Genomic DNA, 26,478 nt, shown 5'->3' with positions numbered 1-26,478 from the left:
CTTAAACTTACTTTTTTCCCCTCTCTTCTTTCCTCCCTTCCTCCCTCCCTTCCTTCCCTCCCTCCTTCCTTCCTTCTTTCCTTCCTTCCTTCCTTCCTTCCAACTCCCTGTAATTCTTAGACAAGGGCTTTGACTTGCAGGGGGTAGTGGGGAAAGAGGTGCTCTCTTAGGTGATGCAAACATTCTTCATTTCTGCTTTGGCTGGACTCAGAGCCAAGTTCTCTGCCTGGCTTTCTGGAGTGACCATCAGCATTTGAATGGGTAGGGGATGGGCAGTCTGAGCTGAGTCTTCTGTGCCCCAAGAGGGTCAGCTTCTGCCAAGGATGGGAGATGGGGTGAAGCAATGAGCATATGAAAACCTCTTTCAGAAAAGTCTGTTCTCATTGTTCCTCTTCTCCTTTCAGGGCAGGTGGGAATAAGGGAGCCATTGCTCATGGTCCTCCCACCTCACCTTTTCCTTTCTGAAGGAAAACTGTTCAACTCTTCTATTTTCTTGGAGCAGAGAAGCCAAATCCAGCTGGCTTTGCAGCTTCTGGCAGATTAAAAAGTGTGCATTTCCACATGACTTGCTGAGTTACACCAAATTCTAAAGTGTTTTTAAAAAAACCTCCCTGCTGCTGGCTCCTCTGAACGCTGACATTGTGGGGCTCTGAGCACAACTCCAGGTTAATTTTCCAGTGTCTGGTGTTTATGTGTCACTTTTGTGTTGGGTTCTCCCCAGTACATTGCCTTGTCCTTGAGGGAGGAAGCTTGTTAGTCTCCAGCTTCCTTTGTAACTTCCCAGTTCCTCTGCCCACAGCCTCTGCACATCTGCTCACCCACCCCAATCACTTTGTTTCAAAGTGCTGTGCGACTGAATTTCTCATCTTCAAATGAAAATAATTATTTGGCTTTGTATCCACTGCATAGGTACCTCTGGGTGCATAGATAGGCAGCGTGGCCGTAGAAACTCCAGAGGCAAGCAGCTTTCATGATGCAAAGACTACAAATGGCTCACCTCCTAACGACCTCCCTCGGCAAAAACCAATAGCCCCCAAACACATTTCCTTTGAACCGCTCTCAGAAAAGGCAGTATGCAGAGTGGTCAGGAGTTCAAGTGCTCAGTGCCCTCCTCCTAAGCTGTAACCTCAAAAGGTCACTTTAGCGCTCAAGCTTCCCTTTCCTCCTATGTAAAATGGGAATAGAAACTGAAGCTACTTTATGGGGATGTTGTAAGGATGATGAGATATCATATTGCAAACTATTCAGCACACAGTTTAGCGCTCAAGGCATACTAGCTGTGCCTATCAGTAACTAGCTATTACTAGTAGTCAAGATTAGTAGTTTGAGTCTCTCCCCGGACGTGGCGAGCTTGGCTGGGGTCGAAAGCCCGAAAGGGGTCGCCCGCCTTCCAGCCTTCCAGGCCCCTTTAAGTCCTACTGTCTGGGGGCAGGGGTCCGAGCCGCCTCGGCGCGCCAGGGGCCTGAGTCCCACTTGTGCTTGCTCAGTTGAGGGTGACCTGGTGGCCGCGCAGGCGAGGGCACAGGTGCGGTCCCAACCGCAATGTGGGTGTGGGCACGGGCGTGGCGAGCGGAGATCTGGGGCGCCAAGCTTGCCCCGAGGGCGGGGGTCTGGCAGCGGCTCCAAGAGCCCGGCAGGGGGTGTCTGGGCCCTCCCGAAGGACGCCGCCTGGCACCCGACTCCGGACGACTGACGGACTCGCCCCCCGAGCCCCGGCCCCGCCCCTGGGACCCCGCCCCCCGGCGCCCCGGGTTGGCTGGAGCCGGCGGCCGAGCGAGGCGATTTGCCACGCGCCCCGTCTCTGGAGCCGCTCCGAGCCCGGCCCCCGCGGCTGGTCAGGGAGGCAGCAGTGGGGGAGGCAGGGCTACAGGGCGCGACGCCGCCGGGCTGCCCCGCCCTAGGAGGCGCCCGGGTCCCCATTAAGTGACCAGTATTCCTTCCAGGAGAACACGGTCCTTCAGAGGGAAGCGAACTCCAGCCTGTAGCCCCGGCGCCAAACCGCCGTCATCTCCTTCCTGTGCCGGGTGATTCGTCTCCTCACCCACCAGAAAACATAGTCCGCCCCTCACGTCCTTGTGGGGTAGTGCTCGCTTCCAAACAGTGTGACTCTCTTTGCCCGCACCCTTGTCTTTCCCACTCCAAGTGCTCTAGGACCCACCAAGAGGATAAATCAGCTCTGTGAAGAAAACTTAAGGGAGAAGCCAGAGAGGGTGCGAAGGGAAGTAAAGGAAAAGGCGAGCTTGGCGGAGGGACACAGAGTACCGTCGAAATAGTGCGCACGCGCGCCGACAGGAACGAGTTCCGGTCTGGCCCGGGCCTCTCTCCTAAAAATAGCTCCGGTGTGGGGATCCGTGCGCTGATGTCCCGACGAGTCCCGGGCTGAAGGAGGCGGCTCCGGGCGGCGCGGAGCGCTGGTGGCGGGCCCCCGTTCCGGCTTGTGTGCGCCCGCCAGCTGCGCCGGAGAGACGGTGAGGGCCGCGGGCGGCAGGGCTCAGTCCGTGGGGCCAGAGGGGCGGCGTCTCGGCGAGGGGGCTGGGGGCGCCGGGGAGGGGGGCGACGCGGCCCTGGAGGGGCGCCTGCGGGGCTCCGGGGACAGCGGGACGGTGTGGTGTCCGGCTGGCAGAGAGCAGGGGTCGAGGCGCGCTGCGGCGGGGCGGGTGGGGTGCGGGGAGGCGGCGAGCGGTGGTCGCGTCGGGGTCGGAGACAAGGGGCAAGGCGCCTGCGGAGGTGGGGGCGGGGTGCCCCGAGGGCGGGCCCGAGGTCTGAAGGGGTGTCGCGGGCCGGTGGAGGGAGGGTCGGCCGCGCAGGCTCGGCGCGAGGAGCCTCCCAGGGCGCGCGCTGTGTTTGGGGCTGGGGGGCGGTGGTGGACGTCGCCTCCTTGAAAGTTGGAGTTCCCTGGGGGCCCGGAGCCTCTTTGTAGGGGAACGCCCGAGGGCTGTTTTCTTAATCTTCCAGTGTGAGGCCGGGGTCTCCCCGAAGCGGTTTACCGGGGGGTGCGGGGGGCGTTTTGCGCTGTTGTTGGACTCGAAGAAGTTCCCCCACTTCTGTTTGGGAGAAGGTTGGTCTAACGGAGTGGAACTCTGTGTGTGTGTGTGGATGTGTGTGTGGATGTGTGTGTGGATGTCAGCGGCCGGGTCGGTACTTGGGGTCAAGAGGTGGCCCGGGCTAGGGGTACCTGCGGGTGCGGACGCCCGACCGTGCGGGGAGACGTCGCGGGGAGGGAAGGGGCTACAGAGGGAACCGCTCGCTGCCCTCACCCAGGACGTCCATCTAAGTAGATCCCGGCTCGCAGGGAAGGTTTTGTGTGATAGGAACTTTGCCTTTTAGTTCGATTCCATCTGTCTTTGATCAGTGAGGATTTATTAGTAGGTGAGATAGTGCAAACAAGTTTGGAAAAGATGAGCATTTCTGAATTAGAAAAACAAGGGTTTTTTGTGTTGTTATTTTGTTTTTTTGGTTTTTTTCGCTTTAAAGTGTAACTATAAAAATGTCCTCAGACCTGATGACTGATTACTGAGATAAGAAACGAGCCTTCTGTCATGATCCAGTAGGGAACCATGTGTAGATTGAAGACTAGCAGCACCGTGTTAACCTGCATTCTATTTTACAATGAGATTGTGATTCCAGTAAGTGTGCTTTTAGAAAGGCCTGCTGTGGTGTGTTGAGAGTGTGTGTATTTTAAAACAAATACTGTCTAAACATTTTCAAGTTTTAGCACAGTATGTTTGCATTGTGTCTTGTATCTATTACTATATGGAGAGAAGGTTCTCTAAAACTGTAATTAGGTGTACATTACAGAAGAGCACTTTTCCTTTAAGAATCCAGCTGTGTTGTTTTGGCATCTGCCAAGTACTCCAGTTGTCAGTTTTAAAATCTGTTACCTTGGCAGTACTTGTACAGTCTGTGGAAAAGTTAAACAAAATAGCTTAAAGATTTTTTCTGCAAACACAAAAACGGCATTTATTTTAATAGTGTGAATTTAGGAAATGAGGATAAAATAACTATATTGTGTTATTATGGCTTTTGTATATACGTCTTTTGGTTTGGGGTGTTTTTTGTTTTTGTTTTTTTGGTTTAGTTTTGGAAGGCTCAGTCTTTACTCATTTCTTTTCCTGTGAATGGCAACTTTTGTTTTAAGAAAAAAGTCAAACGTGTTTTCACTAACGTGGAAGACAATTTTAGTTAGACTTTATATCAAACATAGTGAACACATGTTATATAAAACATTAAGATTAGTTCTATATGATGATGCACTAACTGATTCTGGAATCACTTCTAATTCTCAGTGAGCGTTGTAGTAAAAAGTTGTGACAATGGTGTTAAAATGAAAATACTCTGAAGAACTAAAACTAGTGATTTAAATACTTTGCAGACACAGGCTTTAATATTTCTGTTGGAAAAGTGCTTCCAATAGAAACTTATTTACTAAAGCCGTCAACGATTGTGAGATGGTAGTGACCTCTCTAAACACAGGTTTTTCATTTAATTCACACTGTTGTTATATATGAAACTATGGTTTTATTCATACTGGAGCAAAGATGATAAAATCATGTTAACTCCTTAAATTGCTTCCCAGCAAAAGTCCAATAAAATTGTTTAGGGCAATGAGTGAATGAGTGGTGGGGAGTGCTCAGTAGAAGGAAGCTCTTTGGGGCTCAGAAATAATAATTGTAAAGTCACCATGCTGAATTAGGGTTTGAGTATAATCTTCTATATTGTTAGAGTTTTTATGTTTCCTTAATGGGTATGTTTGACAGAGATTATTTTGTAAATGCAACTGGAAATAATCTTTTAAAGATGAGTTGTTTTGAATGGTGATGTTTTATTTTTCAAGGCAGTTGCATTATTCTTTGTATTTTACATTAAGAATGCAGTGCAGGTTAATATTAATTTTATTAATATTCAAGCAGTAGCAGTGTCATCACTCATTAATTTTTTGGTTACCAGGAGAAATATCTAAGTGTATTCTGAGAGTGGTTAAGTAATTGTGGAAATGTTTATTAGAACGTGATTTTGAAGTTTGAAATATTTTAATAAAATCTTTTTAGTAGATTTGTTTTCCGATTTAGGAGGGGGAAGCCATAAGTAAATTTGTTACTGGGAAGTGGCATGCTTATCAGTGTGGTTTTGGGAAGCCACTTTTTTTTCCTCCCTTTGCTGCTTTTATAAAGTCTGGCAAGAGGAATTTAGAGTAACACACAATGATGATGGTCCTAGATTTTCTTTGGGCATTTCTAATTTTATATATTCTGTCTTGTAATCAGACTATGCACCTATTTTTTGTTTGTTTGTTTTGGAAGATATACTAATGGTACATATGAATGTTACAAAGTCTATCTGAAGTTTTCTTTTATCAGCGATGGGGCAATGAAAATACTGCTTTGTGGACTGAAAATGATCAGCATTGCCTTTTTCTAGATTAGAAAGAAAATTTCTGAACATTCTTAGTAAATTGAGAAGTGAGTGCTCTCTCAATGTTTGAAGTAATAAGAGAAGTGTAAATATGGAAAATCAAATCTGTTTTCTAGTTAGATAACTTCCTGCATAGAACACTCTAACACATTATGCTGATTTGCAAGTCCTCATAAAGGAAGGCTGCTTGACTTTGTCATCAGATCTTGGTTCTGATCCCAGCTCTACCACTGACAAAGTTATGAGATGTTTTCTGTAAAATGGGAAGGAATTACACCACCTGCCCCATAGAATTGTTAGAATTAAATGAAATAATGGTGTGATAGTTCCTAGGGCGTTCCCTGAGACTTGATGTACAAAAATGCATATTGCCTCGTCTCCCTTCATCTCTTCCTGCATACATCCCTTCCTTCTTATGTAGATTGTGTAGGTACTCTGCCCAATACCTGTACCTTTAATGTTTGTTACCAAAAGGACTTCGTGTAATGTATAAATACAGGAGAATGCTCATATATTTGTTTGGGATAAAATATCCCAGCATCTTAAATTCATTGTCAGATTAAACATAAAATGTTTAGTTGGCTGATATGCAATCATTGTTGGATTCTAACTTCCATGATCTCTCTACATTAAAAAAAAAAAAAAGTGAAATATAAGCATTTTTCCTACTTTTCACTGAAACATGTCTTTTAGGAATTATCTGTGGGAGTTATCTTTAAGATATGATATTTAAAATTTGAAATTACAAAAATATTTTTATAACATACCTGGAATAGGTATATCTAAAAAATAGGTTTTCTTTAGTTGGTAATTTTAATTTTTTATTCTTTTTACTTGCTTGGTGGAACTAAATTATTTTATTTAGGTGTGCTTTATCTGTGTATGGTTTATCTGTGTACTCTATGATAAATGGATCCTGTGTCCAGTTTATTATAATTGAAAGTATAAGCTCATTTGTTAATAAGACTCATGCATGGCACGGGATATGTGTTGGCACATATTTAATAAATACTATATTATTTATATAGGTATATGTTATTTACTAATTTTAATATTTTTGTATTTACTAAATTGATATTTACTGAACTTAGTATTTTATCTAATATTGAATCATCTCAATAATCACTCAAGATGAAATCGTAAGCATATGAGTTAAGAAAATTAGCTGGTTTATGAAGTGGAATACCAGATTTTTGAACATTGGTGTATGACAGCAGATAATTTACTTCTTCAGTTTAATACCTGTTGATGCTGAAAGCCAGAGGAATTGTTAACATGGGTGAAAAACAGACACTAGCTGATCAGACTTCTAATAACTATCAACCAAGGCACATCTTTTTATGGTTGTCTTGAATTGATACTAATTTTATTTTCTTCCTTATACAAAAATGTAAACTTTAATTTATGAACTTAAATTCAGCCATCAATAAAGTTACATTGTTATATGTTTTGAGAAATGTTTTGGTAGTGGGTGGTAAATTTATACTGCATGAGCTGGACCTTTTCACCAGGTTATTTTTGTTGCCAGCAGCATGCATGTGGAGCTTGACTTGGATTAGTTTGAGGTATGATTTGTGACCCTTGGAACAAAAGAATACTCTCCATTTAACCTGGTAAGATAACTTGTAGCCGTTGGCTTATTAAAACAAGGTGCTCTTGCATTGACTAACATTGTATTTGCTTGTCTCATTTTTTATCTCCACCCCTAGCAATCCATCTTTTACATAGAGATTAGAATTACATTTCTAAAATTCAGATCTAAATTGCATTCTTCTTTTAAAAAAAACTTTGAAGGCATGTAAAATCAGTAAACAGGCAGTAATTTAAAAGATAAGAGGTTGATCTCTAAAATCTGACTGCCTAAGTTTTAGAATACCCACTCTAGCACTTTTTCTTTGGCAAGTTCTCAGTCTTCATGAGGCTCAGTGTATAAAATGGTGATTATAATGTTATTTACTTTGTAGAGTTGTTGAGACGATTGAAGGAGATGTGTATTATCAAGCTTTTAGCACAGTCCTTGGTACCTAAAATGCAGTAATTTTTTCTCCTACTGTTACTATCATTACCGCTACTGCTGTTGCCATTATTAGTCACGGTTCACTTCATAGTATGATTCTATCCTATCTTTCTAGGCTCATTGTCAGCCACAACTCTTCAGTTTCTATGACCCAGTTAAGGCCAGCTATTTGCTCTTCCCTGAAAAGGCTATTATTTTCATGCTGATGTCTCCCACTTTTATTTTTCTAGCCCAGAATTTTCCTGAGTGTGATATCCCCTTGGAAATCTAGTTGGGATTTCAAACATCATGTTAGCCACGTGACTAAGATATAGCTATTTATTCCTTTCCCCCAATCTTCTTCCTCTCTCCTACCCTCAAACCCTGGTGTCTCTGCTGGCCCTCCCCATCTCAGTAAATGGCAGGACTCAAGCCAGAAACCTAAGATATCATTTCGGGTTCTCTTCTTTTCTCTCAGATCCAACCCATCCACACGTTATGTTGTACCTTCAGAATCTATCTTGAGCCAATCCACTGCTCTTAGCCTTCACTGCCTTCACCTCTTTATTTCAAGGCCTCATTATCTCTTGCATGAATTACTGCATTAGCCTCCTGACTGGGCTTCTTGTTTCTTTTCCTGTTCCTCACAAGTTCTTTATTCACACAGCAGCCCTAGGGACCATTTTAAGAGCCTCAGTCATGTCATTTTTCCTTAAAATCTTCCAGTGACTTCCCGTTTCTCTCGAATGGCCTGTATTCTTTTCCGTGACCTGAATGGCCCTGAATGATCTTTCTTCTTCTCATTGTTCTTCCCTTCATTCACTGGATGCTAGCCACTTGCGCCTCTCAGTGTTCTTTAAACTTTTTACTTCCTTTTTAGGGTCTTTTGCACTTTTTGTACTACCTGCTTGAGATGCTTTTCATAAGGCTCGCCTGGCCAAGCTCTTTGGAACTTAGCCCAGATCTCACTTTCTCACTCAGACCATCCTGTTTAATGTTGCAGTCCGTTAGTTACTCTGTCACACATTTTGTTTATTTTCTTTAAGACACTTAGTATAATTTGTACATATCTTGTTTAGTTATTGCTTAATTATGGTTTTTCTCCATTATCTGAATGTAATATATCTATATCTTCATTCATGTTTTTGCCAGGGATTGGAATGCTCACTTGCTCTTATTTATCCTTTAAGTTGTAGCTCAGATGTTATCTTGATACCGATTTTAATGTTTTTAGACAAAGTTTTCCTCCCTTGCTCTTGATGCACACACTATTTGTAGAGTAAAATCCATTATAGACTATTTAAAGTATTTATAATGGATGTCATTCTCTTCTGCTAGGCGGAGTTCCTCTGTCAAAGACTGTGTTGCTCTTTCTGTATGCTCAGTACCAACCAGTCTGTCATGCCACATATTAAATCTCCGTAAATGTTGAATTGAGTGGAAGTTGTCCTAATCAACTGAAATGACCAACACAAACCAGTTTTCCCAAATGAGACTTTAAAAATTATAAAAGTACTTTCCAGATTATAAAATACTAGTTTGTGCATTTCCTGTACATATTAATATATGTGTTCTGGGTCAAGGCAGGAATCTCAGAGCTATCGAGCCTAAGTATAATAGCATTTCCTGAAATTCCATTTTGTGAGAGCTTTTGTGGCCAGCATTAGGAACCTAAGAACTATTTGTAATGGTGAAGATGGTTCCACATTCTAAATACCTAAATTACAAATGAGCTTTTGGAACATAACCTGTTTGGAAGTTGGGGACTATTTTAGCAAAATGTTTATTTTGATGCTGAAGACCTTTTTCTTAATGGTGTTAAGCTTATTTTCACATGGATTATGAAGGGAAAGGGAGAAAAGAATCTGCAAGTTGAGATTTTGTTTTTCAGAAATGGCTCAGTTTTCCCAAAGTAAAGGTATTGTCAGAAGGTTGTTGTTGTTGTTGTTTTAATGTTTTGCTTTGGGAAAACCTTAGAGAAAAGTTACAAGACTAGTACAGTGAACTCATATACCTTGTCACCTAGATTCACCGATTGTTAATATATTTAGCATATTTGCCTTATGATTCTCTGTGTTTGCAGAGTGGCCCCAAACTCTGGAAACAGATATTATTATTTTATTTTATCTATAATTTGAAGCTCCTTGATTACATCTTCTCCAGTATGCGAAAGATTCAAGTTTATTCAGTTAAAGTCAGAGGCATATCATCTGAGGCAGAGCATCACAGATGCATACAAGGGATAGACTGGAAATGCTGCATTAATGTACTTTGCTAACAAGGAAACCACATATTAAATATATTAATCTCATTCAGCATATCATGTATTGTGCTATAATAGCAGGAATCCACTGTGTAGATCTTTTTCCTTCTCTTTTTCCTCTTTTTTTTTCTTCTCTCCTTTTTCTTCCTTTTCCTATTATAATTATTTTTATTGTTAACCATTTGAGAGTAGGTCTCACACATCATGATCCTTTACCCCAGGTGCTTTAGCAATATTAAGAATGAAGAGATATTCTTACATAACCACACAGTATGATGGATTCAGGAAATTTAATATTGATACAATAATTTACTATACAGTTCATGTTGAAATCTCCAGTTGTGCCAATAATATCCTTTAATAGTGTTTTTTTCTAATTCAGTGTTATTTATTGCATTTTAGTTGTCCTGTCTCCTTTAATTTGAGACAATCCTTCAGTGTTTTTTTTTTATCTGACATGAATAGTTTTGAAGAGTACAGGTCCTTTGTTTTGTAGGATGCAGGAATACCACATACGTGATGATATATCCTTCAGTGCATCACTATCAGGAGGCAATATAATGTCTGTTTGACCCATTGTTGTTGTTTACTTGAATCACTTAGTTAAGGTTTGAAAACTCCATATAAAAGTTTTCATTGTCCCCTTTGTTATTGTTGAATAATCTTTGGGGAGACCCTTTGAGACTGTGTAAATACTCTGTCTTCTCCCAGAATGTTCACATAATGGTTTTAGCATTTGTTGATGATTCTTGCCTGAATCAGTTATTACACAGCGGTTTCAAAGTGGTGTTTTTCTATTATTCCTTCTACATTTTTTGTTAGTCGACCTTCTATTCAATTGTAAATTAGAGCTTTTCCTTTTCATTGCTTATTTAATATCAATATGTTTATAGATTCTTTTTTTATGAAGTAGGTTATACTCTATCACCTGTCAGTGTTCATTTTTTAAAAATATTTATTTATTTATTTTTGGCTGCGTTGGGTCTTCGTTGCTGCACACGGGCTTCCTCTAGGTGCGGCGAGCAGGGGCTACTCTTCATTGTGGTGCACGTGGTTCTCATTGTGGTGTTTCTCTTGTTGCGGAGCACGGGCTCTAGGCGCACGGGCTGCCGTAGTTGTGGCTCGCGGGCTCTAGAGCGCAGGCTCAGTAGTTGTGGCGCATGGGCTTAGTTGCTCCGTAGCACGTGGGATCTTCCCGGACCAGGGGTCGAACCTGTGTCCCCTGCATTGGCAGGCAGATTCTTAACCACTGTGCCACCAGGGAAGTCCCCTGTCAGTATTCATTTTGATGTTCCAAATTAACTCAGATTTGGTCAGTGGGAGCTCCTTCAACTTAACTCATTGATTGTTTTGACATGTTTCTATCATTTTTGGAGCACTTCCTTACTTTGGGGACAGAAGATATTCTAGGCTCATCTTCTGCTTTTCCTGCAGCTGTCCTAGGATTGGCCATTTCTTCAGGGAGTCCTGGTTTCTTTCATTGGGTTAAGAGTATTTAGAAGTCAAGAACTGGGCAGTAGGTATGCTTGTTGATACTGGAATATCATTGTTTTAGAGCCTTTTCAGCTGACCAAGCTGAGAAATTTTGAGTTTATGTTAATTGCTCAAGCAGTAGATTGTAATTTTTCTTTACGTTCCTGGAACTCCTTAGCACAGAATCTTTTCTTTTGAAACTGTTAACAGTTTAAGTGACTAATTTGTCACGTAATTTTTCTGTTTTATTCTGTAATGGTTGGGTCTTGATTTCCAAAACTTATTTTAAGGTTCTTGGGAATAGGAGTCCTGTTTTATATCTCTTTGTATGTTCAGTGAATATGTTTCATAGTGCCTTGAGCATGATTGGTACCCATAGGTGGTTTATAATGTATAAATATAATAATGACTCAATATTATCTTTATTACTCTTATACCATAGTTAACTATTCTTGTGTTTTGTTGTAACATTTCAGGTAATTTTGTGGAAACTTTTAAGTGAATTGGTGATTCATTTGTTCTGTTTATACTAACTTTATTAACCTTGAAGTAATGAAACATCTAAAAGTTTTTCAACTTAAAAATTTTAAAAACCTAATTCTTGAGATTAAAGTATATAATTAAAGAACATCAAAACGACTAATCTTGACATTGCTGTTTTATAGTGTTTTGTTCTTTAGACCTTTCTGGGCTTCACTTTAATTATAGTGAGATGATATCTACATCCTTTTTAAGTCTAGGTTACATGCTTTATATATAATTAACGTTGACTTGTTTATGAAAGTGAAATTAAGTGCTACAAAGTATAGTGGAAAGAATATTGTGCTACTGAGCCCAGGAGTCATTGGGTTCTAATTCTTCGTAAACATTGTGTTACTTTGGCAATTTCACAGTTTGGTTTTCATTATCTTATTCATTCAGTCCACAGGGCTAGGTGATGAGGAATAAGAGTGAAAAGGCATGGCTTTCACAGTCACGTGGGAGTATGGACACATATAGGTTTATAATTCACTTTGCTATGTGCTTGATGTGTATAGTGCAGAGTGCTACAGGAGCACATAGAAGGGGCAATTAACCCAGTTTCAGGGAAGCCAGGAAAATTTATTCCACTGGAAGTGACATTTTCAACTTAGGTTGAAGTCTAAATAGTGAATAGGACTTAGCCTTGTGAAGAGAGTAGATAGAGTTTACTAGACCTGTGTTAAGGGCAAGAGATACATTTAAGGACCTTGGGTTGCTTGGAGAAACTCAAAGAGTACACTATGGATGGATCAGGCAGTGCCAGAGAGATTAGACTGGAGAGATAAATGGGGACCAGATTATGAAGAGCCCTTAAGCTGTGTTAAGGAATTTGTACTTTATTTTAGGGAAAATCTAAGCATCTTAAGCCTGGAGAAAATTAATTTAAAAGGTGATACTGATTGCACTGTGTAGACTTCTTCAGAGAGAGTTACAACTGGTAGGCAGGGCTTCCCTGGTGGCGCAGTGGGTCAGAATCTGCCTGCCAATGCATGGGGCATGGGTTCAAGCCCTGGTCCGGGAAGATGCCACACGCTGTGGAGCAACTAAGCCCGTGCGCCACCACTACTGAGCCTGCTCTCTAGAGCCCGCGAGCCACAACTACTGAAGCCCGCATGCCTAGAGCCCGTGCCCCACAGCAAGGGGAGCCACCGCAATGAGAAGCTAGCGCACCACAACGAAGAGTAGCCTCCACTGTCTGCAACTAGAGAAAGCCCGCGTGCAGCATCAAAGACCCAACTCAGCCATAAATAAATAAATAAATAAATAAATAAATAAATAAATAAATAAATTTTAAAAACCCAAAAAACTGGTAGGCAGGGAGAATAATTAGGAGGATGTTACAACAAATTAGTTAAAAGGGGTTAAGGTGGCCTGGACTGTGGTAGTGGGATGAGGATTGAAGAAATAGTTGGATTTGAGGAGTTATATAGGAGGTAGAATGAAAGGACTCAGTGATGGAGGGCTTGTGGTAGGTGAAAGAGAAAGAGTTAAGGGTAATGATTAGGTTTATGGCTTGGGCAATTGAGGGAATGAATGGGTGGTTTACTGAAATAGGAAGCACAAGGGGAGGTTTAGGCTTTGGAGAAAGATGATGAATTTACTTGTGATAGAGTGCCTAGATGGATAAAGAGGGTATGGTCAGAGAGTGGGATGTATAACTTACTCTCAGAAGTGGAACAGTTCCTGTTAATGACGAGGCCTAAGGAGTTGCCCATGGAATGGGTGTTTGAAGAGGAGTGGAAGTGAAGGTATGTAGTGGTTGGGGAACAGAGGATTTATCTATTAAAAAAAGCCTAAGGGTATGCCTGCCCTAAGGCAGAGCACACTGTTTTAGATTATCTCAAGGTTTTCAGCATATAAAATGTTTCAGATACTGTAGTCTCAATAAGATTGTCTTAAGTTAAACAAGCAAACAAAAAAGCAAAAAAAAAAAAAATAACCCCGCAACAATAAATATTTTTTTCTAAACAAAGCAGGAGACTGTTTAATTGCTCCAGACTCATCTTGTGTTTTACCTTTCCCAATCCTGGAATCATCCTCTTTTCCGAAGAGCCCTGGCTCCTTTCGTTGGAGGATGGCATTTAGAAACCAAGATCTGGGTGCTAGGTGTGCTCATTGCTCCTGGGGTGTCATTGTTTCTAGGCCTTTTCAGCAGAGCTAAGAAATATGTGTGTATATACTAACCCACACATATATGTATGTGTGGGTTAGTATATGATTGTATACATGTACAGTCACTTCTACTATAACATGGCATGTGTGTTCCTGAAAATCAGTGTGCGATACAGAGTTGTATAATAAAGACCACGGGGTTCATGGCATCGATGGAGCCAGGAAAACAATACTCAGAAACTCTGTCAGTGACGCATTAAAGAGAAAAGATAGGAACCTAATAAACCTATTTAAAACAGCAGTCATGTGGTTAAACATGTTAAATGGTTAAGTATTACAGAAAGAGTAAATGTGGCTCTTTGCTCTGAAAAAGACATGAAGTTTGCTTGTGTAGGTGAGTTTTGGAAAGGTTGTGGCTTGTGAGTTATTGTGAAGTGGTGGATTGAAAGTTATCTGAAATCAAATGAAACACCACCAGATGTGGATGGATGTGGCTCATAACACATGCTGTTATGTTATGGACTGTGGTAGATCATTTTCATTTGAGTCAGTTCTCCCTTGGGTGCCTTGCAATTTATTCTTCATTTCTGCAATAATTTTTTTTTCTATTTCTTTTTTGAATTCAGTCAGCTTTTTAAGTTTCTCATTTTTGTTTTTAGTTTTTCAGTTTCTGTCTGATTCAAAGTGGTTTTCATATCCTCAAATGCTTGTTTGAATATGTTTAATCCAATTATTAATATATTAGGATAATGTATTAACAGAATATATTTAATTCTATTTGGAATACTGACTTACAGAGTTTTTGCTGCTTTGAGGTTGTTTTTGGTAGGAGGTTTTCCTCACATGATATGTCAAAATCTGTTTCCTGATTTTCTGGATTTCACTTTTCTTTTGTTCATTTTTGTGATATTGGGGGGTTTTACAGTATTCCTAGTTTAATGGTGCCCTCTTCTGTCGGTATAAAATAGTCCTGTTACTTCAGTAGTTCTTATTTGTTTGTTTTAATGGTTGGAGAGAAGGGTTGTGAGACTTCCAATTTTATGATTCTTTTTGGTCTTGCGGGACCTTAAATTTTCCCCTTTTTCTTTTTCCCTTTACCATCCAATTGCCAAAGGACACTCTTTCCTTCCTTTTGCCTGTCTTCTTCCAGAGGCCATGTGTTTCAAGGTTGTGCCCCCTTACATGGCGGCTAGTGCTTTAAATGGCACCTGTTCTTTAAATCACCAGAAGTTTGAACTTCCTTCCCTGTGCTCTGTATTCTGATCTGCCCATTTTCCCAGTAATTCCCCAGATTTAGGGTGGGTTAATATTTTTGGTGGTCCTTTCAAATGACCCTTAGGCCTGTTTGCTGGCACCAAGCCTTGTGGTGTGTGGGGGTGGAGTGACAGCTTGGGAGATCAGTCAAGTACTGGGATTTGGTGATTTTTCTGTTTCCACTCATAGAGAGCATTTTTTTTTTTTTTTTTTTTTGTCTTTAGGCTATGCTGAAAGCTTGGTTTTGTGTAGGATTTCCTTTTCCACCTTGTATTTTCATATGGTTTAGGGGGAATATTTTTAGTTAGATAATGCTACCACCATTGGCCTCACTAAAGTGTCTACTTTTGGGGGAGGGGGAGCAGGAATCTATTGACTTATGCTATCAATGCTACAAGGGTTTTAGTAAGAAAAGACATAGGTAGTCAACTTACACTGGTGAGCTAGAGATGTTAGAAAGTACCCTGTAGGAGATATAAACCAATTTAAATACTCTTGCTTCATTCTGCTAGCATGTAAATGCAGGTTCTAGGTTATTGCAAGAGTCTTAAGTGCTTTTTTTTGTAAAGAAGGTTATTAATTCAAATATTTATTTCTGTAATGTATATTGGAAATGCTTTGGTTTTATTTATAACATGAATGAGTTATAGGCCTATATTCAACCTAGCACTTCTTTGGTACTTCTTTATTCTAATGACAATCTAATATGTGAAGTTTTCAGAAAAGGTAACTTTTTTTTTTGGAATTTAAATCATTTTTAATAAAATTTTTTACACTTAGAGGTGGAGATGTAAATAATATATAAGAAATATAATGGTATATAAAGAATAATAAAACATTCACTTGTGGATCTACTACCTTACTGAAAAAATAAAACTACCAGTATTGTTGAAGTCCCCTGTGTGAACATTCACAGTCTTATTTCTATCTCTAACCCCAGGATTAAGAATTATTAAGAATTTGTGGTTATTATTCTCTTGGCCTATATTCTTAAGCAGGTTACTATTAGTACATGTAGCTAAAGTCCGTTTATTTTCCATGACCTCACATGCCATTGTATGACTACTTCACAGTTTATTTATCCATTCTACTTGTTTCCTGGTTCTGTTAGTAGGATAGTAGATTTTTTTTTTTTTAGAAAGGTAACTTCTAAACTTGGGAATTGATCTGATAGATGTTAACTTCTTTGAAAGTTAAACTACTTGTATCTCTTCTTTTTCCTTTTCTGCTCTTTTGGCTTTCTCAGTTTTATTTTATGATTGAACTGTTGTCCTTTGATTACAATAAATTGTAGGTGTCGTGTTATTTCTTGGCTGTGCACTTTTATGGTGTTCAATAAGATGGCACTGTATCTGTTGATTGTAGCTGAAGTTAATTGGTTCTGTCTTATATGCTTTATATCTATGTCTTTTTAACATGAGAAATTTAACATAAAGTTGGAGTTATGTGTGGAAGTTCTTTATGCTTGGTTTCTAGAATTTAGTTGCTTAAAATATTTATTACCTTTAAGCATTTCTTTCCCTAGAATTAACAAGTTTTTTTGTCAGTGTTTTATGTTGTTGGGGTAGAAATTGACTTGTTCCATTAGTCATTATACATTTCTTTTAAAAAATATAAACCAAAATTAAAAGGCATATTGACTTTAAACAGCAGAAATCTTTCATAATATAAATTAAAACCTTTGCTATTAATGATGTGTTTTTGGAATTCTCCACCTGGCTTTTTGATGGTGTTTAAAGGCAGTCAGTACCTATGCCCAGCTGTCTGTCTTTGGAACCTCATATATGGGCTTTCATTTCTTTTTTCGTAGCTTCCCGAAGTCTTAAGTAATGACTTGACAGGCTCTCTATACAATTTCTTTTTACTGCCCTACCCCTTTTCTTTCAGCTGGTAAATATGGTAGCCCCAAAGCAATGTCCATTGCTCTGCTCCCTTGCCCCTTCCTTTGGACTCTATTCCTTTTCTTTTCTCACTACTTTAACTATTGTTTCTGTATTGTTGATGCAGAAATATAAACACATTTAAGATATAGCTCTTTGCTTCTAGTAGGTAATGGTGTAGAAAGGGTAAAACCCCATTAATTACTATGCTACATTAATTACCAAGTGATGTGTAAATCTTAGACACAAGGCATGGATTAGGGAGTTCAGGAAAGGAAGAGTTCAGAAGTGACCAGGGAATGCTTCATGGAAGAATTGATATTTGAGCTGGATGTCAGGTTTTATTGTCAGAGGTGTAGAAAAGATATTTCACATAGAGAAATCATTTTGAGCAAAAGAACTAAAACAGAAAAGTGAGAGGTATGTATTGGACACAGTTTGGCTAGATTGGAGGGTGTTTCAGAAGTAGAAGATGGTAAAGTGGGAAAGAGAGCTTGAGACCAGATTGTAGAGCACGTTGGATGTTGAGCAGTTTGGACTTTGTTCTTCAGCTAAGGAAGAGCTGTTGAAAAGTCTTTTAAGCTTGGAAGTGACCAGGGCCGTCTTTAATATCCCCATATAACAAGATAACAAAGATGACATTATGTCCTTCCTTATTAATAAAGCTTGGTTCCGTAAAGAATAATGCTCAACAACACTTGTTTGAAAGGACAGTGCTAGCCTCATTCTTAATTTGATTGTTTGAAGGAAATTGGTGGGAATATATGCCTTTCAAGTAGAAGACATGAATAAAGATAGATTATTCTTTTCTCATTCTCCTCTGTATCTCACTTTTTTTTTTTTTAATTAATTAATTTATTTATTTATTTTTGGCTGTGTTGGGTCTTCGCTTCTGTGCGAGGGCTTTCTCTAGTTGTGGCAAGTGGGGGCCACTCTTCATCGCGGTGCGCGGGCCTCTCACTATCGCGGCCTCTCTTGTTGCGGAGCACAGGCTCCAGATGCGCAGGCTCAGTAGTTGTGGCTCACGGGCCCAGTCGCTCCGCGGCATGTGGGATCTTCCCAGACCAGGGCTCGAACCCGTGTCCCCTGCATTGGCAGGCGGATTCTCAACCACTGCGCCACCAGGGAAACCCTGTATCTCACTTCTTGATCTCCATTCCCAGGTCAGGCCAAATGTTGTGCTTTCCATAAAGAACTGATTCCTTCCAATTAGAAGAGTTTTCTTTTGAAATCCTGATAGTACTTTGTATCTGTCTTATTGTACTTACCATGTTTGACCTTATAATAAAGGGAGTAGGTGTATACACAGTGCATTAAAGCTTTTTATGCTTGTATCTTAGTTGTTCTTGCATTCTTTTCATGTAGATTCTCAGTAAATATATAGTAATCTATTAAGTTTCTGTCTTTCAAATGACCCTAGATTTTACATGAGGATTTGGGCTGAACTAAGGTTTTGGACTGAACTTAAAGTCTTTAATACTGCTGGTCTAGATCAGTAGTTCTAAACATTTTTTCTGCTGTGAAATACAGTAGATGAAATTTTGACACATGGACTCCCATGCATCTACTTAGCAGGGAAGTAAAATGTTACAGTGATTTATAATTGCCACAACTATCCTAGGATTTGTTGTCAGTGTAACAAGTAGTAGATGATGTATATAGTTCTTAGGGCAGTAGCTTTAACTCTTCCCAATTTTCTTCCACTTAAGAAGGCATACCAGAATGCAAGGAAAGGTAGTACTATGAGGATAATCTGAAACCCCCTCTCTCTATTTTAAGGTTCAAAACAGCACTTTAGAAGTATCAAATTATTTGCAATAAAAATCCCTAGTTATAGTATCCATCTTTCAGAATAACTTTAGGGTTGTTTGGATTTCTTCTTTTCCATTAGTGCAGATGTTTTTGTTGTTAACTATTTGTTTGTTTGAAATGGGTAGAATACTGTTTTGATGCGGATTAGACTGGTAGTCTGGATATTACTCCTGGATTCCATTTCATTTCTGTTAAGCTTTAGAGTTTGTGTTTCTAAAAAGACCTCTGAGGCCTCTTCCAGTTCAAAACTTTAGGAAGTTGCAGAATATCGCAAATATGGTGTTCAAGCTTTTTCTAGATTCTGGCCAACATCCTTATTAATATGGACATCTGTTTGACACACTTTGCCAGCTTACCAGACTTTAACCAAAGTGATGTATATTTGGCCATTTTTTATGTTAAGTGCCTAGTGTCACATTTTAAAGTGTGCTTGTTTTTGAACTTTTTTTTTTTTTGTGGACAAAATATACTTTTTGTTATTGGGGTGTAGGTGGTTGAGGACTGTAAAAATGATAGGTTCCAGTAACTATATGCCTGACAAGAAATACTAAGAGTGTTGTTAGCCCTTAGTTTGGGTTGAGGCGCGTAGAACAAATGGAACTTTAGCATTTGAGAAGTTACATCCTCCACTTGATGAATGATAGCATTATCAGAACATGTAATAAATATTAAATATCAGTGTGAACGCTGTCAGTATGGTTGCTGATTATAGATTAGGGGGTGATAAATTATTTGAGAAAATAAAATAGGAACTAGTAATTTACCTAAAATGCCTTATTGTGGCATAACCACTGGTATGCGTATCGTTACGGGGAAGATGTTAGATACCATAATGAAGTAGGATGATAGAAAAGAAAATGTGAAGGCACTCTAAGTTATTTTATTATAAGAGTAGAAGCTAAAAATAAACACATATACCCACACAGAAGCTTGTATACCAGTGTTCATAGCACCATTACTAATAATAGGCAAAAAATGGAAACAAATGTCCATCAGCTGATGAATGAATAAATAAAATGTGGTGTTTCCATACAGTAGAATATTATTTGGCAATAAAAAAGGATGAAGTATGAATGCATGCCACAACATGGATGGATCTTGAAAACATTGTTAAGTGAAATAAGCTAGTCATGGAAGATCATATATTATATGGTTCAATTTATATGAAATGTCCAGAATAGGCAATTCTATAGAGACATAAAGATGCCTCACTGCTTAGGGCTGGGGTGTGGGGTGGGAATAGGGAATGGGGAGTGACTGCTGATGGGTACAGGTTTCTTTTAAGGGTGATGAAAATGTTCTGGGATTAGTGCTGATGGCTGCACATTCCTGTGAATATAAAAAAATTCAGGTGTATACTTTAAATGGGTGAATTGTATGGCATGTGAATTATATCTCAGTAAAGCTATTTGCTTTTTTATTTTTTAAAAAAGAACTGAGGCTGTGTGAAGAGATGTTTTGGACCTAATGGGTACTTTGGGAGATATAGATGGAGGTGGAAGCGCATGGGGGAAAATAGGCATTTCTGGCATTAGTATACTATCACATTGTAACACCAATGCTACCCTCTCTGTTTGCTGGCTAAGAATGTGATAGGTTGTGTTTTAGTGGGCATTGTAAAAGAACCCAGCTTTTTAACCTTACCTCACACTGAGGCTGGAATTGTGCATTATTCCACTTGACAGGATTAGTCTTGCCTTTCTCTTATTTGTGTATTTTTTGTCATATTAAATTCAAATGTTTTCCTGTTTTCAAGGTAGCGCATAATTGTGTTCTGCCCATCTATCCATCCTACACCCTGCTTTGCTCTTTTTGTTCACACCTACTCACATTTGTGTCATCTTTTTACTTTCTGTAATTGGAACAGTCCCTAGTTTCATGTGTGCTTGAAATCACTTTCTTTCTTAAATGCTTGCTTCTATGAAATTAACTGACTTGAAGATATTGTTTCTTGTGGCTTAGTCTTTTTATATGTTTATAAATCTATTCTTTTAAGGCCTTAGTAGTATCGTTTTCAGTTCTAGAGTCATATTAAATGATTCCAAATATATTCCAAAACTTCTCATTTGGCTTTTGCTGTATGTAGTGTTTGCCTTTCTGATTTCTTCAACAGTGATGACTCTTTAATAGGAACGTTGCTAACCAATTGACTTCCAGTGGCAGTCTCCATTTGTTCCATTTGCCCCCTTTTCTGGGTTATTTCTTTACGAAGCTAGCACTTATTGAGCTCATACTGGAACTATGTGAAGTAATAGCGTAGCATATATGCTTATTTAATAACAACTATTTAATTAATTTAACAACTAAATTTATGAAGTATACAAACTATTACTACACTGTTTTACAGATGAGGAAACTAAAACTCAGAAGATAATGATTGTTCTTGATCTTAACTTTGTAAAGTCAGAAAAATCTTTTAACTACGTATGTATAGCTTCTCTATGTTGAGTATCTGCTTTCGTAATGTGTGATCTTTGTATGTATTTGGTGGTTGCTCAAAGTTTTACAAATTTATTCCTAAATGGAACCATAGAGTATGTACCTTTAATGTCTGGATTTTTTCCCTCACCAAAATGTTTTTGCAATTCATCCGTGTTTGTGTCTATCAGTATTTTGTTCCAGTTTACTGTTGCCTAGTGTTCCTTTATATGTTTGTACCACAATTTCTCCATTCACCTTTCATGGACATTTTGGTTGTTTCCAATTTGGAAATAAAATTTTCTCCCCCTCATTCTTGTGCTATTTTTGTCATCCATTTTATGATGCATGTTTTTATTTTTATACATTATTGCTACGTTTGCTTTAAAACCCATTATCTCTTTAAAAAGTAAAAGTAAGAAAATAAAAGGTAAACTCACATACTTACCATTTCTATTGGTCTTCCTTTCTGTAGAAATAGGTTTCTATCTGTTGTTTCTCAGAGCAGTTTTAGGTTTACAGAAAAACTGAACAGGAAGTACAGAGTTCCTATATACTCTCTTTCTCGCTCTCATCTCTCCCCCTTCCCTATTATTAACATTGCATTGGGATGGTACATTTGTTAGAGTTGATATTGATGCATTATTATTAATTAAGTCCATGGTTTACATTAGGGTTCATTCTGTTGACAGATTCTCAGCTTTTGTTTGTCTGAAAATGTTTTTATTTCTCCATCTGTGAAGGATATTTTTGCTTTATGTAGATTTCAGTTTACAGGTTGTTGTTTTTCCTTCTTAGCACTTTAAAGGCGTTATTCCTTTGCTTAAACTTGTTCGCATTACTTTCTGCAAGGAGTCTGTGGTAATTCTTACCTTTGTTCCTCTGTATGTAATGTGTCTTCCCCTCACTTTGGTTGCGTTTAAGATTTTCTTTATATTACTGGATTTCAGCAGTTTGATTGTTAATTATGTGCCTTGGTACAGTTTCTGTGTGCTTAACCTGTTTTTTGTTCCTTGAGTTTCTTGAGTATATGGGTTCAGTTTTCCTCAGATTTGGAAATTCTTTGGCCTTTGTTTCTTCAGATATTTTTTCTCTCTCTATCCTTCTGGGACTACAATTACACCATTTTTAGACTGCCCTTGATATTCTCACAGGTCCTTGATGCTCTGTTCTTTGTTTCTTTTTTTGCTTTCTATTTTCACATCTTCAATTTAGGGATCCTTTTTTCCTACACTGTCGAATCTGTTGCTTAAGTCTATCTAGTTTTTTATTTGAGATACTATATTTTTCATCTTTAGAAATTCATTTGATTCTTTTCAAAATAATTGTCATTTTTTCTGTTTTTCATTAAATCTTTTAATATATTTATAAAATTTTAAAGTTTATGTCTTTAAAGATATCATCATCTTGTTTCTGGATCTGTTTTTTTTTGTCAGAATTTTTTCCCCTGGTATAGCTTACACATTTTTCTGGTTTCTTACATTGAGTAAGTTTTGATTGACTCTTGGATGTTCATCATGATGTTGTCTGGGTTTTGTTGGTTTTTTCTTAACAGGCTTAAATTTTGTTTTGGCAGTGTATTCCATTTCTTATGAAAAAATAGTAGTAGTTTAGCACTACTGCTAAGGAGGTGATTCTGCTTCAACGTCTACTCACTGCGCCAGGTTTCAATGAGATTTTTCTCTCCTCTATTTGGAATTTGAACATCTCCAAATCTTATGTAATCTCTGGTAACTTTTGAGCCTACTGCTTCCTAGTTATTGTTCTTTGCCTGGCCTTGTAGAGTTTCACTTTACTAATGCTGCAGCTTTATATTCAGCAAAAAACTGTGTTGTCAAGTATTATAGCAATTAACCACGTGTGGCTTTTGAGAGCTTGAATTGTGGCTAGTTCAAATTTAAATATTCTGTAAGTATAAAACATACTGAATTTCAGAAACTTATGGAAAAAAAATGTAAAATATCTGTTTTTTAAATCAATTGTATTCTGAAATGATAACATTTTGAGCATTCCGGTTAAAGGAATTATGTTAAAATTAGTTTCATCTGCTTCATTTTACTTTTTTTTTTTTAATTTTACTTATTTTTTATTTTTGGCTGTGTTGGGTCTTCATTGCTGTGCATGGGCTTTCTCTCGTTGAGGCAGGTGGGGGCTACTCTTCATTATGGTGCGCGGGCTTCTCATTGTCGTGGCTTCTCTTGTTGCAGAGCACAGGCTCTAGAGCGCAGGCTCAGTAGTTGTGGCGCACAAGCTTAGTTGCTCTGAGGCATGTGGGATCTTCCTGGGCCAGGGATCAAACCCGTGTCCCCTGCATTGGCAGGCGGATTCTTAACCACTTTGCCACCAGGTAAACCCCATTTTACTTTTAAAATGTGATTATTAGAAAATTTTAAATTATATTTTGGGCTCATGTTATGTTTGTTTTGGATGGAGCTGCTGTAGAATCCTCTGTGCAAATTTCTGGTGCACTTTGTCTTCTTGAACTCTATCGTCTCTATTACTTTCCCACACAGTTTCCAGCTTCCTTAGCCTCCCTAAATTTCAGTTTCTGTCTCTTTTACTCACTTAGTCCACCATATTCTGCTTGGCTTCTCATTTCTGCACTGCTCTCCTGACTCTTCATTGTAGGGTTGCGGTCCCCAACCTTTTTGGCACCAGAGACCGGTTTTGTGGAAGACAATTTTTTGATGGGATGGGGGGGATGGTTCAGGTGGTAATGCAAGTGATGGGGAGTGGCAGATGAAGCTTCGCTCACTCACTCGCCCGCCTCTCACCTGCTCTGCGGCCTGGTTCCTAACAGGCTGCAGGCCAGTTGTGGTCCGTGGCCCCCAGGGTTGGGGACCCCTGTTGTAGGGGACACTTTCCGTTTTCTCAGGTGTTGCAGTGCTGAGCTCCTTGTTGTCCAGTGTTTTAAAATTATAGTTTTACATATATATGTGTGTGTGTGTGTGTGTGTGTGTGTGTGTATATATATATATATATATATATATATGATCAGTTTTCTCGTTGAGTTCACTGGGAGAGCATGATTGGTACTAGTTACCACATCATGGCTAGTAGCAAAAATCTTTTTAAGGCACGAGTAAGTTGATGACCACATATGAGAACATGAATTAAAAACACCATTTTTAAACCTCAGTTTTGATTACAAAATGAAATTCATCTTTGAGCAAATAAATACTTTGTATTGTGTTTATAGACTGTACTTTATGTTTTTGGGTTTTTTTTGCCTGCTTCATTTTTATCTTAATCTGGATTGATTTTTAAAGCTGTTTGTTTTCATATAGAAACCTATTTTCTTTGACACTACGTTATGCTCAAGGCAGAAACTTTGATAATTTCCAAACATAAAGCAGTAATTTTCTTCATAATTGTATCGATAATTTTAATCAAGATTTGAGGAGATACTTTTTAGGCCCTCAAGATTTGAAGCTAGGAATGTCAGTATGTCAGCAGCACTTTGGTTTCACTTTGCTTTCTAGTTTATTGGCATTCACTGATTAGGCACTTAAATAACCAGCTAATATGGCAAGAGATAGGAGTTAGGGAGCAAATTACTTATTTTAGGTCATTCAGGTCTTCAGTTATCAGCAGTTGTGCTGGGTTTCGTCTGTTTGCTTTATAAAGCATATTTGGGACATTTGAAGAAAGGAGTTTTGAACCTTGGTCATTTCATTTAACCCTTTTTTATTAATATGGAAAACTGGAAGATGACAATAACTTGTGCCATAGTATAAAATATGGTATTCAACATTTATCACTGAAATGGTAATGCCTTCAAAGGTCTAATTTGTTTCAGAGGACCTTTTTTAAAAGTTTTCTTTTTTTTTTTTAAATGATCTCTCCATGTGCTTTTTGTGATATTGTTTGTGTAATTTTTAGTTCTGGTAATTCTCATATAGGAGCTTAAAATGTATTTTTAAAGTTATAGAGGAATTATCACTGTTTATAATTTTTGTTCACAGCAGGCACCGACTTGTTATTTGTCAGGATGTCTTCATATATAGGTATTGATGTTCATTGTATATCTGAAGCTGCTCAAGTGTATCAGTCCTCTGAGACTGATATGCTTTGCTCTCTTTTGAGTCTGTTGCTATAGTATGCATTCATTTATTTCACTTATTAAATTTATTCAACAAAAGCATTAACTGAACTGTGGTTATGTATAGTTGTTAAAAGCATGCCTGGGTTCTAATCCTGGCTTTACCACTTTACTGGTTTAGCTCTGTGACCTTGGCTAGCTGCTTCTTAGTATTTCAGTTTCCTCTTGAGGATAATAGTGAGGTTATTGTTGGCTTTACATCACTTAATATATGTAAAGCAGTTAGGCTACTGATTAGCATATGATAAATTCTCAAATGTTATTGCTGCTGTTGCAGTTATTATTACTATTATTGTTATGTTAGGCCTTTCTTGGACACCTTTTCTCAAATTTTAATCCCCTCCCTATGACAGTACTTCCTTCCCTGCTTTATTTTTTTCTCATTAAGGACTTTCCACAAACCTGCTGTATACACATATATCCCTTATTCACTGTGTGCTGTAGGTCTCCCCCACTAGAATGTAAACTCCATAAAGTCAGGAATAGATATAGGGATTTATTCCTAGCACCTAGAGAAGTGTCGGGAGTATATTGGATACCCAGTAAATGTTTTCTGAATGGATAATGTTGAATTGTGTGCCAGGTATTGACTAGATACTGGGGATATAGAAATGAAAAAAGTACAAAAAAGTTCTTTCTCTTAAAAAGCATGTAGTATAATAGAAGAGACTCATACCTACAAAACTAACTATAGTTATTTTGCCCCATGTAAGTGATGGTGATGATGGTGGTAAAGGATACCTGAGGATGCCCTCACAGAAGGTGTCAATTGAACTGGACATTTGATCCAGATAAGGAAGGTTGTTTCCAGGTAGAGGTAAAATCTTGAACAAAATTACAGAGTTTGACAGTTTGGGCAATGGCTTGTAGTCCAGGTTAACAACAGTGTAGGTTAATTAGAAATAGAGGGAGCTAGGAAATTAGTTAGGACCAGGTTTGGGAAAGATAGCTGTTAGAGGTACAGGTTGTCTAGCTCTTACCTGGACAGAGTAATGGGATTTTGGATGTTCAGTATGTGAAATTTAATGATAACTGGCTGTAGCACTAACATTTTAGTTTTGGTTTTATTTTTTGAAGGTGAGAGTGTATTTCTTTATAGATTGTTATAAACGACCTATAAAAACTTGGTTTTTAGAATATTACCTTTTAGAAACTATTTGAGAACTGTGTACAAAACAAACTTGTCAATAACAGTTAATTTATAGAATTGAGGAATTAATATTTTTTGATATAA

General features: G+C 38.7%; 1 protein-coding gene across 9 annotated transcripts in view; it reads left to right on the top strand.

Annotated features, from left to right (window-relative positions):
• Positions 1-1,885: 1,885 nt before the first annotated feature.
• MEF2A (myocyte enhancer factor 2A) overlaps positions 1,886-26,478 on the top strand; it is a 164,896-nt gene continuing 140,303 nt past the window's right edge. For 3 of the 9 annotated variants that reach the window (XM_082385158.1, XM_082385160.1, XM_082385159.1), the window contains exon 1: positions 1,891-2,468. The gene's annotated coding sequence lies outside the window, so the exon portion shown is untranslated. Of the gene's footprint in view, positions 2,469-2,867; positions 3,059-6,943; positions 7,026-26,478 lie in introns of those variants that run through there. The other 6 variants (XM_082385161.1, XM_082385166.1, XM_082385164.1 and 3 more) reach the window with 6 other exon arrangements.

This window comes from Balaenoptera borealis, assembly GCF_965194805.1.
Source record: "Balaenoptera borealis genome assembly, chromosome: 3".
NCBI lineage: Eukaryota > Metazoa > Chordata > Mammalia > Artiodactyla > Balaenopteridae > Balaenoptera > Balaenoptera borealis.
This window is presented reverse-complemented; position numbering and strand designations above follow the sequence as displayed.